A 17514-nucleotide genomic window follows, 5' to 3' on the forward strand; every position below is an offset into this window, starting at 1 on the left:
CACGCTGCTGGAGTAAGCAAACCCCTGGCTGGGGCCGGAGGGCAGGACAGCGGGTGCGAGCAGTGCCCCAAAGTGCCAGGCTGCCTGCCAGGCCCTGCAAAGGAGCTTTCAGCACCTCCAAACCCGACTTGCTTTTGGAGTTCACTATGAAAAAGACACCGTGACAAACCCCAGAGGGTTATTTTTGGCAGAAAACTATATTTGAAAGAAAACAGAGCAGCCATCCTGTTGCAGCCAAAGGAGCCTGGGATATCCCTGCTGCGGTTCAGTGCTGCCTTTCTTGCTGTCTTTTCTCCCAGAGGCGAAAATGCCATGAGACTCTGGTTATAACCAAATTATTCACATGGGAGTATCTGCTCACACACTTAATATCCACAGCCTGCTTGTCCTCATTGAATAAATCTCCAGCTGTCTGAGCAATGCAATAACCCATCTGGGACCTCCTTCATCACCCTGTGAAGGGCAGTGGCAGCAGGGCAGGTCCCTGCACTGAATAGCCTCTACCTGGGCCAGGGGATCACAAACTAAAAAGACAAATAATTCACAGCACATCACTGCTGGTGGTGAGGTACCAAGGGCTGGTTTTGCCAAGAAGAGGTGAATTCCACCCAGGAGGAATTCACTCCTCGCCTGTGCTAATATTAAAACGTGCTGGATGATTTAATTTTAGGCCCAGTTATCTTTCTCACCACAGAGTTTAACACAATTGTGTGGCAGGATGTCTGCAGCAGTCAGATGGGAATAATAGAGGTGTTAGTCACTCCAGAAAAGGAATTAAATTGCGCCGGGCAGTTTGCACAGTTACTTCTGGTGCTGCCGCAGGGAGAACCCCTACGTCTTGTCTAGCAAAGCTTCAGCATTTTTTTAGGAAAGCACAGCGAGAACTTTTTATATCTTTGTCTGTCTTTCATAGCAGAGCAGGGTGTCCATGTCGCAGCTGCCGTGGGGACTGTCCTGCTGGCGTCCAGGCGCCGAGGGAGGGTCATTGTCCCATTGTGTGGATGGGAAATGCGAGCACAAGGATGCAGAGCTCTGCTTGGAGGCTCTGAGCTCAAGTCTCTGGGGGCCTTGGCCTGAGCTTTAACTACAAAACCATCTTGCACAGTCCTTCCATGTGCTGAGTAAAACATTTCAGAGCATCCCTCTCTACCCATGACCCTTTGTCAGCAGCTTCCCTGTACTTACTTCAGGCTGTCCCTCTGGAAACTCAGCCACTCACTCCAGCTTAGGCAGCAGCATGGATAAACCTCCATCACAAAAGCTTGAGCCTCAGCCAAATTTCCCAGAGACCAGCCAAGCTCCAGCAGAGCAGAGACAGTTCTGGCTTGTCCCGGCACTGATGCCCAGCTCCAAACCCCAGGGGCTGGTCCCTGTGACGTGGCCACAGGTGCCACTATGCATGAGGTCCATGAAGTCACAGTGACCTCATGACCCAAGGGCTCAAGCTGCAGAGCAAAGAGCACATCCACCTGGAGGCACCATGGAGGAGAGGGATGGAGCAAACCCCAGCAGAAGGGAATGGCACTTTTGGAAATGTGTGAGTCACGCTTGGATCTGACATTCCTGAAAAAGAGGCTGTGCTGGCTTCCTTGGCAGGTGACAGGGCTCTGGTGGGCACATCCTCGGGTGCCCCACCACCCTGGGGCACACAAGAGCAACTGTGGGCAATGAACACTGAATGGTGGGCCTGAATACTGTTGGGGATTTCAATAGAAAATGCTTTCAGATTGAAATTACCTTGATTAGAGCTCGTTGAATAATTTGTTGTGAATAAGGTTCTGTGCAAAGTTTGGCATTTTTGCATTCATTATGTAATAATTGGTGATAACATTTTCCCCAGTTTTTATCCTGTGCTGATCTTGATATTAGCCTAAAATGCCAGCAGTGCCATGGCAAGAGACAGCACCCATGACAACATCCATGCCAGCTCGGGCATTACTTGCTTTTTATACGGCAGGGACATCAAGCAACACAGAACTGCTCCTCCCTCAGAAACATACAACCCACTGATGCTCATTTGGCTATTTTTAATTTGATTAAGGGCTCTGCAAGTCCCCTTGGGGAGATGAATGCAAATGGGAAGATGCATTTGTCACTGTGAACAACAACTTTCTGTAAACATGTATTCCCATGTAAACCAATTTATTCCCAATTTATTCTGCAATTTATTTAGTTTTCTTTTCCATCATTATGAGATTATGGTTTTAGTAATAAAAATTAGGATGAATAGTCCCTGATAACTACACTGACAATTTACAGAAGCAGAATTTCTTGCCTTCTATGCAAATTCCGGCAGAAATGTGTCAACATAATTACTTAACAAAATAATAATAAGTATCAGTCATTATTCACAGAAATATTATGTAGATTCAGTGCATACTTTTACATGATTAAACTACAGGTGCAACACTTAAGGTGGGAAAAACCTATGTGACCACCACTGTGTCTTAGACTTAAGTAAGAATATGTCTAATTTTAATTGTTTGGAAGTGGGCTTTAAGTAAGCCACAAAAAAATTTGCTTTAAACTACCAGTCCTGTCTGTACAGGAAGTTGCATCAGTGTCTTTTAGCCGGTGCAAATCTGCGTGCAGACAAACCCTGCGTGACACGTCCTCGTGGAGGCACATTCCAAACTCACAGCACACTGTACCTTTAGTGCTGACAGGTCAGCACCAAGAGCTAGGGCAGGAACTTAAAAAAAAAATGGGAGATCATTAGTTTATTCTGTGGTCATCAATGAATCCAGGACAAAAAAATTAAGCACTAAGTTATCAGCTGCAGTGAATTAATCACCCAGTATTTGCTGTTCTGTTTCCTCCACTGGGCTTCACTAAATAGTTGCATCCACAGGAACTTCATAGCATTTGTAAAAACTTTATGTTTTAGGTGAAATGTGATTTCTTTGAAGGATAACTATGAACTGCAGTCAATAACACCAATGACTTCAAATCCTCAATCTGACTGCCATCATGATGGGTTGGCTAACAGGAAGACGAGCCTGCTGGTCTCCGTGTGTGCTCAGGCTGTTGTAAAACACCAACAGGGGCTCTGAGACCTGCTGCTGCTCTGAACCCAGCAATGCAAAGGGTGGCTCCAAGGATCCACAGGAATCAGGTGAGAAAGATGTTGCCATAGATTTTTTAGAAGGCCATCTCCAAGGGACTGCACTGGCAGGTGAGCTTGTGCCTCCCAGCAAAAAGAAATACAAACACTGAGCTGGAAGGTGGATTTGCAGCAGCAGAGCCCTAAAAGCAGGGCTTGTCCCATGCAGGAGTGGGAGCTGAGACCCCTCTGGTTTCTCCAGCTAGGACCCAGGGCAGTCCAGCCAGCTCAGCCGTAAATGTTATTGTGTATTTATAAATAAGAGCAGGCTGGAGGGATGACATGGCTCTGTTTACCCCAATGGCATGCAAAAGTAAACACCCCATATGAGCTGATCATTAACTTGCCTCCCCTGCTTTCGTGCCTATGTGAATAGGAACATTCCCCCTCTCTCCTTTGCTCTGTCTGGTTTTGTTTGCTCTATCTCCACAGGGCTGATTTAATAGCCCTTCTTGAACTCAGAGAAGGCTATCATTTGCCTGCAGATCAAAACAATGCTGACTGCCTTAGATTTGAAAACCCCCAATTTCTGCTTTATGATCGAGATAAAAATCCTCCTCTCAGTTTCAGAAAACAGGCAGTGAAACTTTGTGTGGTTCAGGACAATCCCACAAAACCCAAGACTTTACTGAGAGGCTGGGAGCAAGCCAATTTGATGCATTAATCTCAAGAAATAAATCACATAAATAAGAGATAAGCACATGTTTCCCCCCAAGCAAATAGAGGCCACTTGGCTGTGAAAGGCACGTCCTTCTCAAATAATGAGTGGGAGACTAATTCCAGGCTCACAGTCAGTATTTCTGTAGGGGCTTGCAGGCTGTGAGCAGAGGAGTAGCTGAGCATTATCAGGCATCTATTGAGAGGGTGTATGTCTGACACAGCTCACAGAGCCAGCAGAAAAGTCAGCACAGATTATTTTCCCACCCACACACTTTCACAAGGAGTCAACGGCGCCACTACTGCACAGGTCTCGTAAAGGGTCAAGGATTTATTTTTCTTAAGTGAGCAACAAACTTCTTTTTCCATCAGCAATAATATTTTGTGACAGTGAGGCACCATCCCTAGGATCCCAGTAGTCTCTGACCCAACAGACACTGAAACTGCAAGCACACTGTTGGGTAAGTGCCCAGCATTTGGTGGCTTGCAGAAACCCCTCCTCTGCACTGGGTGAGATGTCCAAGACAGACGCTGGAAAGGTGAAAAACTCTTGAATTGCCACTGAAATCCTAACCCACCTCCCTCATGTTTCATTGCATAGGCCTCAGTAAGGAGGGCTTTGCAGGAATGCTGGTTGCGTGTCAGGAGGGACATCACATGGATGGGGCTGGTGCAACACCAGGCATGGAGGGGCAGGAGGGGTTTCAGGTATGGGCTAGTGGGTACAGAGGCAGAGGCTGTCTGGGTTGTGGTACCCAGCATCCACCTTGATCTGTCTTTTCCCTTTGGACAGTGAAAAGCCAGGGAGTTCTGTGTGGAGAAGCCTCATGGATGAGGTCTGGTCCAGACTGCATTTGCAATCCTGAGTGCTGCAATGTGACTGTGGCAGCAAATTTGGGTTAATCTGGAGTTTGGCTTTGGTGGCTCTAGGAGGCACTTCATGAAAACCCAAACCAGCCAAGTCAAATGAACAAACACCCACATCCTTGGTAGCCTGACTCTGCTAAAATTAAATGCCCTGAGATGCGCTTCTCTCATCAGCTCATTCCTAAACTTGTCTCTGCGTTCTTCCCTCTGCAGCATCCACAAAGCAGGGCCACGCTGCAGCTCCCCAGAGTCACCCATCCCCAGCTCCTGCCAGGCAGTCCCATCTCTGCAGTGTTCCTGAGGTGGCCTGGGCTCTGTTCCTAGGCGCTGATGTTTCGCCTCCATCCCCACAGCTCTGTTTCAGCTTTTCTCATTTATTCTGGGCCATACTGGCAGCTGGCTTGATTCTTTGATTCCAGCAAAGCTACCAAACCACATCTCATGGAGATTGATCACAGAAGCTATTGTTGTCCTGTGGAAAGCCATTTATTTGCTAGTTAGTCCCCAGGGTGTCTCTGGAGGGAGAGGGGGGAGGTGGACAATAACGAGAGTGAAGGGTGCCTGCTCGGCTCAGGCTTCCTCGGGGATGTGAAACCCCAGCCAACCACAGTGTGCTTCCACTCAGACATGGGACTATTTTTAGTGCAGCATTTCAACTGGGTTCCTGTTCCCTCTGCTTAGAGCCCAAATGTTCTCTCAGGCACTGACTATTGTGAGTGCCCTGAGATGGGAGGGTGGCACAGCTCTTTTCTGCATGCTGGGCAGCTGTTAAGGCTCAAGATCAGGGCAGGTTGCAGATCTAACAGCCTTACCTGCAAAGGGCTCTTCAGGGCCTCCTCTGCTGAGGTCTGGGCTGATAACTCACAGCACAGGACAGACATCTGCTGCCCTTCTTCCTCTGCTCAGCTCTGTTAAACTCCCGAGCTGCGGGTCCTTTGCACTGGACCTGTGGAACCAGCCGGGTGTGCAGAGCAGGATGTGTTCAGGGATGCTGGAGGGCTGCAAATGTCACAGAGGTTTGGCTGCTCTCAGATGCATCTCTCCATGCTGTCAGCTCATGTCACACCTGCATTGTGGCAGCTGAGGCATTGCAAAGGGTATATAGGAAAAAACAAGGTCTAAAACCAATCTGCATCAACTCTTTTCAGGCTCTTCCCCCACCTGCAAGCAGGGAAGTTCTGGGAAATACTTTGACCTCTTGCTCAGAAGAGTACTCCAACTCCAAACCAGCTCTGGTTTTGCCTCCTAGCCAGCCCAGTATATCTTGCCCTCCCCAGGAGCTTTCCCCATCAGCTGGAGACATTTCCTTTGGACAATGTCTCTCCTGCTCGTGGGGTCACAGTGGGCAGGGACAGGAATTATTGCACAGCTGACTCTGGGACATGATTGTATCCTCCAGGAGAAACAGAAGATAGGAAATAAATACTGTTTTAATGATTGGTTATGGAGACAGAGGTCATCACTATAGCAAACATCTTTCCTTTGGGGAAAGATGAGGGTTGCTGAGCTGAGCTGGGTTGTTTCCACATGCTGTGTGGAAGATGTTTGGGAAGTGCTTTGTGCCAGTGAGCTCTGCTGCATGTGCGTGTGTCTGGTTGGGCACAGGGCAGCTCTTCCTGTGCCTGGACTGGAAACATTTTAAACAGGACACTGAAGAGTAGCAAATAATACAAACCACACTCCAATGTGAGATTACTGGATGAATAATCACTGGTGTTGAAATACAAGAAACTCTGTGAGTCTGGGCTCTCAGTGCTTTCACCAGTACCCAGTGGATGTCCAAATACAAACAATGAGCAACCACAGCAAATGCAGTGTGGGGAAGAGGGGTGACAGCTTGTTCTGTCACTGGGTAAGGGGACAGGGACTTGCCAGGTCTCTCGGGGCTGCTGTGGCCTCTGTGTGTCTGGGCTGCACAAAGGAGTTTTTGTGCCCAGACCCCCTCCTCGATTCCTGGTTCCCTCTCCCTGTGCCTGCCTCTTCTGCTGCTGGTGGGTTTCAAACCTGGGTGTGCTGGCTCCAAGGGGCTCCCAGCCACACACAACTGCCCCATCTGTGCCCAAGTGCTGTGTCTAGAACTCACCCAGAGCTTTTTCCATGAAGAAATTGGTCTGGGAGCCCAAGGCCATGGCAAGATGGTTCACACTCCCTGCAATAACCTTTGGAAAAGGTCCAAAGCCAGCTGAGTGTCAAGCTGCCAGCTCCAGCCAGAGAAGCAGGTTACAAAACAGAGACAGATGGTCAGGGTTTAACTTGGGCACTTTTTCATTACTTCTATCGTGACACAGCCATCAGGAGTGTCTCTGCTGCCTTTGCTGTAACTGAAGGGCTGGACTCCCTCTCAGCCCCAGCTCGGTGGCACACTATGCCCTTGCTGGATCTGGGGGCAGACCTGATTCTCCCTGCCAGGACTGGAACCAGTCTCTGCATAAACAGCCATCCTGGGAGTAGTGGTGCAGGGGCTGCTGTGTTCAAAGAGGAGGGGAGGGCAGGGGGTCCAATCTGCAGGGTAAGAGCAGTGTCCTACAGGGATGAGGAGGGAGGTAGGTCAGGCAGGGAGGGATGCAGGGAGGTGGTGGAGCTGGTGGGGATGAGGACACATCAGTCCAGGGCCTAGCATCCGTGACCAGATCACAGTAGCAAATCTGCCATTCCCCAGACCTCTGGCATCAGCACTGACTACAAGGGCTTGGCTGCCAGATTGCACAAAAACTCCACTCCAGGCTGGTGTCTGGGTTTAGGGTGGGCAGCAAAGGGTCCTGGGCCTTGTGCAGCACCCTCAGTGCAGGGGATATCTGCACTGGCCATCCCATTGTCCTGCAAACTGGGGAGTTGCAGTTCCTGGAGCTGCCTAGCCCTTGGCCATGCCTGGCTGGATTCCCCCACATCCTCATCCTGTGCAGGACAAGTCTGCAGTGGGGAGCTGTGCCACTCATTCTTCAAACCTCACTGGTCCAGGCCAGTGTCCCCTCAGACACACCTGGAGTCAGTTGGACCCTGATTCCAAATCCAAATCATTGTTAAATAAAACCAAGAGGGATGTATCAGTAACAACATAAGAGAGATTAATTCCTTGCACGGGTGGAGAGAAAATACATGCCAGGCAATGTCTGTTTTCTATCAGCAATTTAAATGTCTCTCTGGATGTAAGATGAGTATGTCCCCTTACTGAGGAGCACCGCACTGCACTTGCAGGGCTTTTCCCTCTCTCAAGCCCAGCTGCTGCAGAAATACAGGCAGGCAAAATTGTCTGGGGTCAGGAGGCACCAGCACTTCGTTTTTAAATAGTTTGACTATTTTAAATGCTGACAGTGTTTGTTGGTTTGTTTGGCCACAAACTTTGCCCAGCCTCCCACTCCAACTCCACCTGAAGCAGAGCAGCTGGCCACTGGCACAGACACTGCTGTGGTGGCACCATGGTGTGACACATCTGCCCAGGGACACAGCATCACAGCAAATCCTTGTCCAGAGCCCCCCCAAGTGCTGGCTGCTCTCGTGTCCCTATTGTAGGTGGCCCTGAGTGACCCCTGGCCATGGGTGTTCCAGGCTGGCATTGGAGCTGTTGGTTTGTGCTGGTCACGGTGCCTGTGCTGGAGTTTCGCCAGCAAACTTCTTGTTCAAACATCAGCTGTACTAAATTTGTACAAAGCATTTCTCATGCTGTCCAGATGCCACTGTTTCTAAAAATAGTCCAGTCTAGTCTGTTTTCCCAGATTCTTGCCTTTTATCAGCAATAGCTTTAATAGTCTTTGCAATATTAAAGGAGTTATTTGTCCCTGTCAGGCCCTCCTGGGAATAGGAGTCAATCCCAGTTGTCCCCTACTCCCATTCATGCCCTACACACACACAAAAAAAAAAACCAAAAAACCAAAAAACCAAAAAAATATCAAAACAAAAAAAAACCCACAAAAAAATTAAAAAATAAAAAAAAATAATAAAAAAAAAAAAAAAAAAAAAAAACCAACAAAAACAAACCCACAAACCAAAAACCACAAGCAAACTTTTTGCATTGCAAAGCAGAAGGTTTTGATGCACACTCAACAGGAGCTGGGTGGCAGAGGGTCAAATCCAAGCTTTCCCTGTAGAACTCCCCAGCACACAAAATCTGCTGTGGGTCCTTCCCTTGGCACTGGTGCAGCACCTGGAGTGGGAGCAGGACATCCCCGAGGATCCCATGGTGAGTTGTGCAGCCTTACTGGGACAAGAAGAGTCATAGGATGGGTTGGGATAGGGCGGGAGGAGCCAGGAGAACATGACATGACATGAGATTGAGTGGGCTGGGGGTGAGTTGGGATAGGGATGAGGTTGGGGTAGGAGGGGACACAAGTGGGTGCCAGGCCAGCATCCAGGGGCAGTTTTGTCCTGCTGCCAGTTTGGTGGGAAAATCTGAGGCATACCCTCCTGCCTCAGTTTCCCCATCTCTCGATGGGTATCAGTGTGCTCTTTAAGAGCCTGGCAGCTCTGTCAGACTGGAAGTCACCACATCAGCTGTTTTGAGTGCCAAACACAGATGCTGTCTGTGACAGTGTTGTCTTGCTACTACTTTATTTCATGTAAAATTTATGCCATTTCTGAAGCATTTCTGCAAACATAGCTCTTAGGGACCTTGTCATCATTTAAGTATCCAGTGATATGTCCAGTTTTTGAATGTTGTGGCTTTTCCTGTGTTTATTTTTCCTCCTCCTGGACCTATTGCTCAGCAGACAGACTGTTTTTTTGGGGTTTGTTGGTTTTTGGTTTTTTTTTTTTTTCTTTTTTTTTTTTTTTTTTTTGCTCTGCCTGCCTGGAGTGAGCATCCTAGGAGGTGCAGCATTGGCAGAGCTGGTGCAGTACTGTGGTGAAGTCCCAGGGTGGTCACTGGGGACCAGGAGGAGGGTGAAGTGTGCCTTAAAGAGTAAGTTCAAGGGAAGAGCAGGGGCAGAGCTTTCCTGAAACACAACCAGCATCCGCCTGGCTGGCCCTGAGGTTGTATTCACATTTTAAGGGGTGATGGACCTGAAGAGACAATTTGGGAGAGAAACATCCCTCCTCTGAATGCTGACTGGGATCATACCTGAGAGCCTCCAGCAACAAAGCTCTGCCTGTTCTCCTTGCAGCAAAGCTCTGCCTGTTCTCCTTGCAGCAAAGCTCTGCCTGTTCTCCGTGCAGCAAAGCTCTGCCTGTTCTCCGTGCAGCAAAGCTCTGCCTGTTCTTGCAGCAAAGCTCTGCCTGTTCTCCGTGCAGAAGAGCCTCAGGGAGCAGCGGACACCTCCACGCACGCAGGTGCGGGCTCAGGCACGGAGCAGCGGCGGGAGGCGCCGGCTGTGTGCGGGCAGGGCTGCTCCTGCAGGCTGTGCCCGGGAAGGCTCAGCCAGGACGCACACGGTCCTGTTTGCCGGGTCCCCTCTGCGGGAGCTGCTCCCGTTCGTTGCCCTTTATTCTGCTTCTTCCCGGCGCGGAACAAACAACCGCGGGAACAATGCTTTCCAGGAACCCCGCACTTCCTCCGGGAGCGCCGGGGTCAGGGCTGCGAGCGCCGCAGAAACGCTCTGCGCTGCCTGTGGAGCGAGCTGGAGCGGGAGCAGCCTGCCCAGCCAGACCGCCAGCGGTTTTGGTAACAAAAATAATAGAAAAAAAAATAATAAAATTGCCACTTATCCTCCATCCCCCTAAAGAGCGTTTGAATTCCCGGTGCGAGGACAGGAACACATCGGTGTTCCAGGGAAGGCTCAGAAAGTGCTGATGAAGCATTTGGACTTCGGGATTTACAGACTGGAGGGGAACTCGTGTGGTGAGAGGCTCGTTCCCGCAGCTCCTCTAAAAGAAATCCATGCATTTTGTGCATTTGTGGAATGGGTTGCATATAAATTATCCATAAATAAGCTTAACATCAGTGAGCAGGTGGAACAGGGCAGGGTTCAGGAAATTATACAATGAGAGTAGACAAAGAGCCAGGCTGCAACTGCTCTTTGTGTTGGGGAGCTGGGCTCACTTTGTGCAGTCACAACGAGTTAGTGCAAGGCACAAAGGCGGCAATTTTGGGTTTGATTAAACTCTCTGACAGCATTCATATGTTAAATGATTATGTGCTACTATCTGCTGCTACAGCATGAATATCACAGGACAATCACAAATGAATCCGTTGAGGCCAGGCTGCAGTGCCACAGGAGATGTAATTAATAAGCCAAACAAGAGCAGAGTAAAAAAGCAAGTCTGTTGTGGCTCTTACTCAATGACCAGGGAGAAATGACTAACATGGAGCAGCACAGATGTATGTTCTGCCATTTGAAATTCCAATCCAGATGCAAATATTGTAGTCAGGATCCTGTCTGCCACCTTCAAAACTTCAGACAAACAAGAACCGCTTGGCAGCCCCCGTGCCAGCCGGTGCCTGTGGAGGCAGGCCAGGGCTGTTCAAAGGCATTCCCAGCATCAGGATTATTCTGCCTTTATGCTTGCTGTCCATTCTGTCTTTTGTGAGGTGCCACGGGGAATCGAGTGACGTTTGAAACAGGAACAAGGATTAGACACATCCCCTCCTGCCATGTGGGTCACCCAATGCCTGGCAGAGGAGCCACCGAAGGTGCTGCCAGGCAGAGCAGCACCTGGATCACCTCCAAACAGGAGGGGAGAGCAGCCACGTGTGCTGCCTTCAAGCCCTGCCTCCACCCACAAGTGAAAAGATGTCTCTGAAACCCCTGATGATGGGCAGCAGGAGGTGAACGGGCAGGTGATGGGCTGCAGAGCCCCACATGTCCCTGTCCCTGCCATGGGCCATCCTGACTGGCATTCACCCAGACGTGGGAGCCATCTCGTTTACATTTCAATAGCCATAGCACATGTCTCAGGCTGGGTTCACAAAGCACCCCCCAGCTGCCCTGGGGAAATAAGATTGCATGAAACAGCCATCTCCACCCAAAATTGGGTTATGGGGGCTGTGGAGGAATTGCCCCAGCTCCCAGGGCCCTGGAGCACAGCTGGGTGGCTGCCCAGGGACACTGGAAATTCATGCACCAGTCTTGTGATGCTGGTTGGCAGCTACCAGGTTTAGATTGTTTGTGGAGGGATTCACCCAGGCTTAGAAACATCTGTGTCCTGATCCCCAGCAAGGTGCACAGGGTCCTGCAGTGTCACCCTGTCACCACTCCTGACCCAGAATAGAATCACAGAGTGGTTTAGGATGGAAAAGTCCTCTAAGATCATCCAGTCCAACCATTAACCCAGCACCACTGTGTTCACTGCTAAACCACGTCCCCAAGTGCCACATCCACGTGCCTTTTGAATGTTCAGGGCAGCACTCCCGCAAAATCTTTTCATTCCCATTCCACTATTGCAAACTTTCTCCTCACAAAGCATTTTCACCTCCCCTCAAAAAGGGCAAAATGGAAATCAAGAATGCATAAAGATTTCTGTCTGAAGTCAGAGGGCTGAGGGAACATGTCTACCTGCCTGGTGGCAGGGAGGGCAGGCTCCATGGGGAGGGCAGGCTCCGTGGGACCCCCAGCTCTGCAGGGAGCCCCGTCCTACTGCAGACCTTGGCACAGAGCTGACCAGTGCTCACCATGCACCAGATTGCAGTGAAAGGTTTTATTGCCCAGTCACTCACCCGTATCAGTCAGCTATTTGGCTGAAGGGGAGGCGTCCATTCAAAGCCAGTTTACAGCAGAGGCTTTACTTTTATTTTAAAAGCATCTGGAAATTAAAAATCCCCTTTGGCACTCATCCACTTTGGAGAGAGAGCCAGGCCTGTTGTCTGGCCAAGCAGCCCAGCTCTAGCTGAGCTGGGTGGATCCAGCGCTGGGACATTTTTCTAACTCAAGCAGGAATGGGATGCTGGTTTTCTTCCAGCAGCTCCACAAACTCCCCATGCTGAGTGTTGGTTTGGTCCTCACACCGTGTGTGTCCCACAGTGGGATGTCACTCAGAGGCATTCAGGGTGTGCTGTGCTCTTCCCCAGCCCAGGGACATCTTTGAGGTGGTGCCTTGGCCAGGACAAAGAGTGATGGGACGGGTGCTGCGTGTAGGGTTCGCCTCAGGTGAAGGGCAACCATGCAAAACATGGGTTGTTTATTTCCATGTGGGATGGCTGCAGGTCTGACAGGTGACTCTGCCCAGAACTGGCTGAACCTGGTGGCACAGGCATGCTGAGTTTATAGCAGAGCCCTGGTAAGTTCTCCATGAGCAGTGTACGCCCCCCAAATTCACAACATTTTATTGAATTTTTCTTGGCAGGGTGGCAAACCCAAGGTGGGGCCATCCCTTGGGTCAAGGGGTGTTTTGGAGAATGGAAAAAAAATAGGTAAGTAAATGCAATGCCTGTGTGCAGTTACAGTTGCACAGACCTGATTTGCATCCTGCAGGCAAACAGTAGGCACTGGAAATCTGCAGCCTGCTCTGGCAGCTGGCACCTCTGGCTGCCCAGCCCCTGTGTCCCTTCACCGTGGCTCCTCAGCAGGAAAACAGGTTAGTCTGGAACAAGGCAGAGAACAGAGTGATGACAAGGATTTATCCATTCTGTGTCACAGAAAATTGAGAAGCTCCTGTCCAGCAGCTTGGGATTGCCACTGTGGAGGCTGAACCTGCTGAGTGCATCAGCTGCAAGCCAGAACTCAATCTTTTATCCAAAAAGTGGGTGAGGTGAATAACTGTGTGTTCAGCAAAGAGTTGAGGATCTCCAGACTCAGCTTTCACCTCCCTCCTAGGAGGGCCTGGGCTGCCCTCCTGCCCTTGAGGTGGGAGCTCCACAACCTGGGGCAGCTGCAGCCAGAGGTGTGTTCCCTGCCTGATCCACGCCTGGGGGAATGAGGATTATTGCTTGTGAGTGTCTGTTCAGGCAGGAGAGGAAGGGAATACCCATCAGGCTGGGAGAGGGGATCAAACAGGCAAAGAACCATAACCTCTCAACCTGTCCTTCCCAACCTGCCCTGTCCCACTCGCTCCTTCTTCCAGGCACAGCTCCCATCCCTGCTCCAGCATGTCAGCACTGCAGTGGATGGGCTTCCCCTTGTCCCTCCCCAATTCCTGCTGCAGAGGAGGTGAAAAAGACCAATTCCACCAATGGCACAGGCCAGTGAGGGCCAGGCAAGAGGAGACACGAGCAGAGACTCTTCTCTAATCTTAGCTAAGCCCTTGCAAAGCCCTACTGCACAGACACAAACTAGACTCCTTCAGAGTCTCATAAAACTGAAAAAACTGTGGCCAGACCCTTATGGCAATGTGCCTTCTTTAGCACAAAGCCTATCTTCCCACATTGGATTTCAAGTCCCCCTTTCAAAGTATAGAAGCATTAGATCTTTCCAAAGAAAGGATTTCCTGAATTATTCTAACACTGAAAAAAATAGTGTATTCTTCCCTGGCTCTCGCAGGCTGTTGAAGTACTTGGCTGAATTTTTTTCTTAAAAAACCCCAAAAGCCAGAGTCATGACATAAGAACAGGATCTTGTACTTAGAAGGGACATGAACCTCCAGAGCAGGCTGTGCTACCAACTCTGCCTCTAATAATAGCTGCCAACTTTGTGAGCATTGTACATTGTTTAAAGAATCTAATCAAGTTATATATTCCTTTTGAAGTCAGACAACTTTGATTTAACAATGGCTTCAGAGCTTTGAAAAACCCAATCTTTTCTAGTTTGTCTTTCACAATAGTTCCTTACCTGTCTCCCATTGCTGAATAAATCATTATAAACATAAACCAGATGCCTAATGCTAACAATAACTCTAGACAGCCCTGCTTCCCCCAAGATGTATGGGCAATGACTAACACACTTTTAGCCTCCAGACTTAATTTAAAGCATTCTGGAATTGTGCACTGGTGAGATGAAGGCTGCCCAGGACAATAACTTTTACATTAAATATAATCTCTCTCTTTAGCAGCAACAAAGTCAAAGTTGTTCTCCTTCAGCCCTGGTGTCTCAGCTGGCCATGGGCACTCTGTGAGCGTGGAGGCACTGGAAAAGGAAGACCAGCTTAAAGAAAATGAAGTGTCTGTGCTTGAATGCATGGGAGCAGCAGGTTATGTGACTTGCAGTGAGCATGCAGCAGCCAGGCACTGCTCCTCACAATGAAGTGAGTGTTGTTGTCAGCAGAGGTGTGATAAGGGACAGTGCTGAGTCTCCAGGTGTGGCAAGGGACAGTGCTGAGTCTCCAGGTGTGACGAGGGACAGTGCTGAGTCCCCAGACACGTCCTCTCCCTCTGGCAGAGCAGCAAACACTCGAGCTGCCCTCAGCCTCTGTCAGCAGCTGAGCTACAGCACTTTGAAACCTGGAACTCACCTTGCCTGAAGACAGATCACGGGTGTGTGGAGCAGCACAGGGGCTGTGCTGGTGGAAGATGAGGCCTCAGCCTGCAGAGTGCCTGTAGCCAACAGCTGCTCCAGAGCTGCTCCACAGGGAATATATTGCTTAGCAGAGGAACACATTTAAATGCATTACTAGCACAGCTAAATTAGTGTCTGGAGATTGAGCACTGGCAAAGAAACAAAGTTTTGAAAGCTTCCTTCAGTATTCTTTCACTTTCCTATGTCTGCACACACTAAGCCTGCAATTGGGTTAATCTGGCCATTTTATTTTCATAATTTTGTCACCCCTGTTCTACAAGGTTTACTATATTCCTTGGTTTGGTTATTTGAAGCCATAATCAAAAAGTGGAGAGAAGAAGAAAGGATGGGAGGAAATCTTTGGATCTGCCAAAGTTAAGGAAATTAATATTAGATAAACTCTTCCACGCAGAGGTGCTTTGCCCTTGTGACGTTGGCGGCACAGCGTGGCACAGTGGGAAGCTCAGTACAGAGTTTCCTGACACAGACTGAACTAAAAGGAGCCATTGCTAAAAATATACCAAAAAGGAGGCTCCTGGGGAGCTTGATGGGGATTATTTCTCCTCCCTGAACTTCACAGCAATACCCCTGTTTTTTTGAGGGACCTTTTGTGGCAGTCTCCCAAGCAACCTGGTCACACTGAAGTTCAAGGATGTGTTTGAAACCCTTGTAAAGATACCCCATGAAAAATAAATGCACCCCAAAACAACCAAAGGGAGATTTTCCAGAAGTTTGTTTTTTTTTTTTTCATTCTAATTTTCAAGTGAAACCTCACCAGATTATTTGTTATGGGAGGCAAGGTAAAGCACAGAGTGGCTTGAGGGGAGGAAAGAATCCAGACCCAGCATCTCCAGGAAACTTTTGCCACCTGTTTCACTTTTGTGCAAGGAGAGCTCCTTGCCAAACCAGACCCCACCAGCTCTCCAGCCACACTTGCAGCACCACCAAATTCATCTCCAGAGGAGGTACTAGGGCATTAGATTATAAGAGATTGTAATGTATGTACTTTAAGCCATATTTTTGATTATGGTGGATAGCAAGCAAACCCTGAAAATCATCTTTTACAGAAAACATTAATTCTAGATGATGTTTTTCCCTTATAAAGAATGATTTACCTGTCTCTGTGGGGTTGTACTTTTTGTATAATAGAGTACATGTCTGTTCTGGTTCCTTACATATGAGGTACAGATCCCAGGCAAGCAGCTGTCCTGGGGTATTGTGTGGTTTCCATGACAAATGGGAGTGCTTTACAGGCAGCTTTAATTTTTCATCTGCAAGCCTCAATACATTGGCAGTTGTCAGAGTCCTGTGAACTTTCATATCTATTATGCCTTCACCACTACAAATGCTTTCAAATTAACAACCAGCCACATTTCCTCTCCATGACCAAGCAGGAAAATAAAGAGAAAAGACAGGAATTAGTACATTACAGAATACCTTCTCCTCAGTCCCATTTAGCAATCACTTTGTAAAGTGATCTGAAAGGTTATTTACATTGGGATACATCTAAGGGGATGAATAAGAGCAAATGCTCCAAAAAGGGATCACAGCTGTTTCCTTGCCTGTCTCTGCTCCCAATCAATTGCCTTCATGCCAGTGTCAGGCAGAATCCTCACAAAATAGTAAGAAACATGCATTTTAAGTAATCTCATAAATACATTTTTATTTCAATGTTTAACTTATTGCTTTTTCCAGTTCCTGTTTGCCTTTGAAAAGGGGTATCTTAAATCTGTGCATGGACAAGGGCAGGTGATGCCTTGTGAAGGCTGACATGGAACAGAGGCTAGGTGGAGTTAAAGAATAAAGTGGGGATTTATTAAAAGGCCTCAGTGGATCCACCCTGGGCAGCACAAGAGCCCAGCCAGGGCTGCACCCAAGATGAACCAAAATGGTCACAAAATGTGCGACCAGTCATGGGGTCTCTCACTTTTATTAGTTCTGCTCCATTTGCATGTTGGAATTAATTGTCCAATTACAGCTTTAGGTTATGAAGTCCCATCCTGCTTGGTTTTCTCTCCTCAGTCCACGTTGTTTGTGCTCTTGGGCCTGAAATTTGGGTCAGTTGTCCTTGGTGCCCAGCTGGAGAAGGAATTGTTTTGTCTCCCTGCTCTGTGAAGAGAGCTCACCATCCCCTAATATGAAGCTCAGAACTGCACACTAAAGCAGCACAGAATGTGAAAAATATAGAAGCTAAAACCTGAGGCATCAGAGGCACATGGAGAACAATCCCTTCTGTAGGAGCAGATCCACTGCTGCATTGGCAGTTACAGGAGGAATAGAAAAACAGGAGGAATAGAATAAAAAGTGAGACAGCATTGCAAGAGGAAAGTTTTTTAGCAGTATATTCCAGAGCTGTCCCACCATTGCTGACACATGGTGGGATGCACAGCAAAAGGCTGGAATGCTGGAATCACAGCCCTGCACCTTTTCTGAATATGACATTGGGGTCCCAGGTATCCATTTGGTGCATCTAGCACAACAATCTTACATCTGAAAATAATGAGAGAGATATTAAAAAATTAAGGACATTCACTATTTCACAGTCTTTTCTCACAACTTTGAATTCTTCCTGTTAATTTCTCCATCTTTTGA

At 48.5% G+C, this 17514-nt stretch overlaps 1 long non-coding RNA gene across 3 annotated transcripts; it reads left to right on the forward strand.

The window, feature by feature from the left end:
* The first annotated feature begins 1458 nt into the window (after positions 1 to 1458).
* On the forward strand, positions 1459 to 5031 carry LOC128814535 (uncharacterized). 3 transcript variants are annotated; one of them, XR_008439403.1, is made up of 3 exons: positions 1459 to 1537; positions 3045 to 3115; positions 4841 to 5031. It is a non-coding gene; the product is annotated as an uncharacterized LOC128814535 (long non-coding RNA). The 3 variants fall into 3 exon arrangements; XR_008439404.1 differs by lacking the exon at positions 4841 to 5031 and adding an exon at positions 4554 to 4764; XR_008439405.1 differs by lacking the exon at positions 4841 to 5031 and adding an exon at positions 3668 to 3751.
* The last annotated feature ends 12483 nt before the right edge of the window (positions 5032 to 17514 follow it).

The sequence above is a fragment of the Vidua macroura genome, chromosome 14 (assembly GCF_024509145.1).
Source record: "Vidua macroura isolate BioBank_ID:100142 chromosome 14, ASM2450914v1, whole genome shotgun sequence".
Lineage (NCBI taxonomy): Eukaryota > Metazoa > Chordata > Aves > Passeriformes > Viduidae > Vidua > Vidua macroura.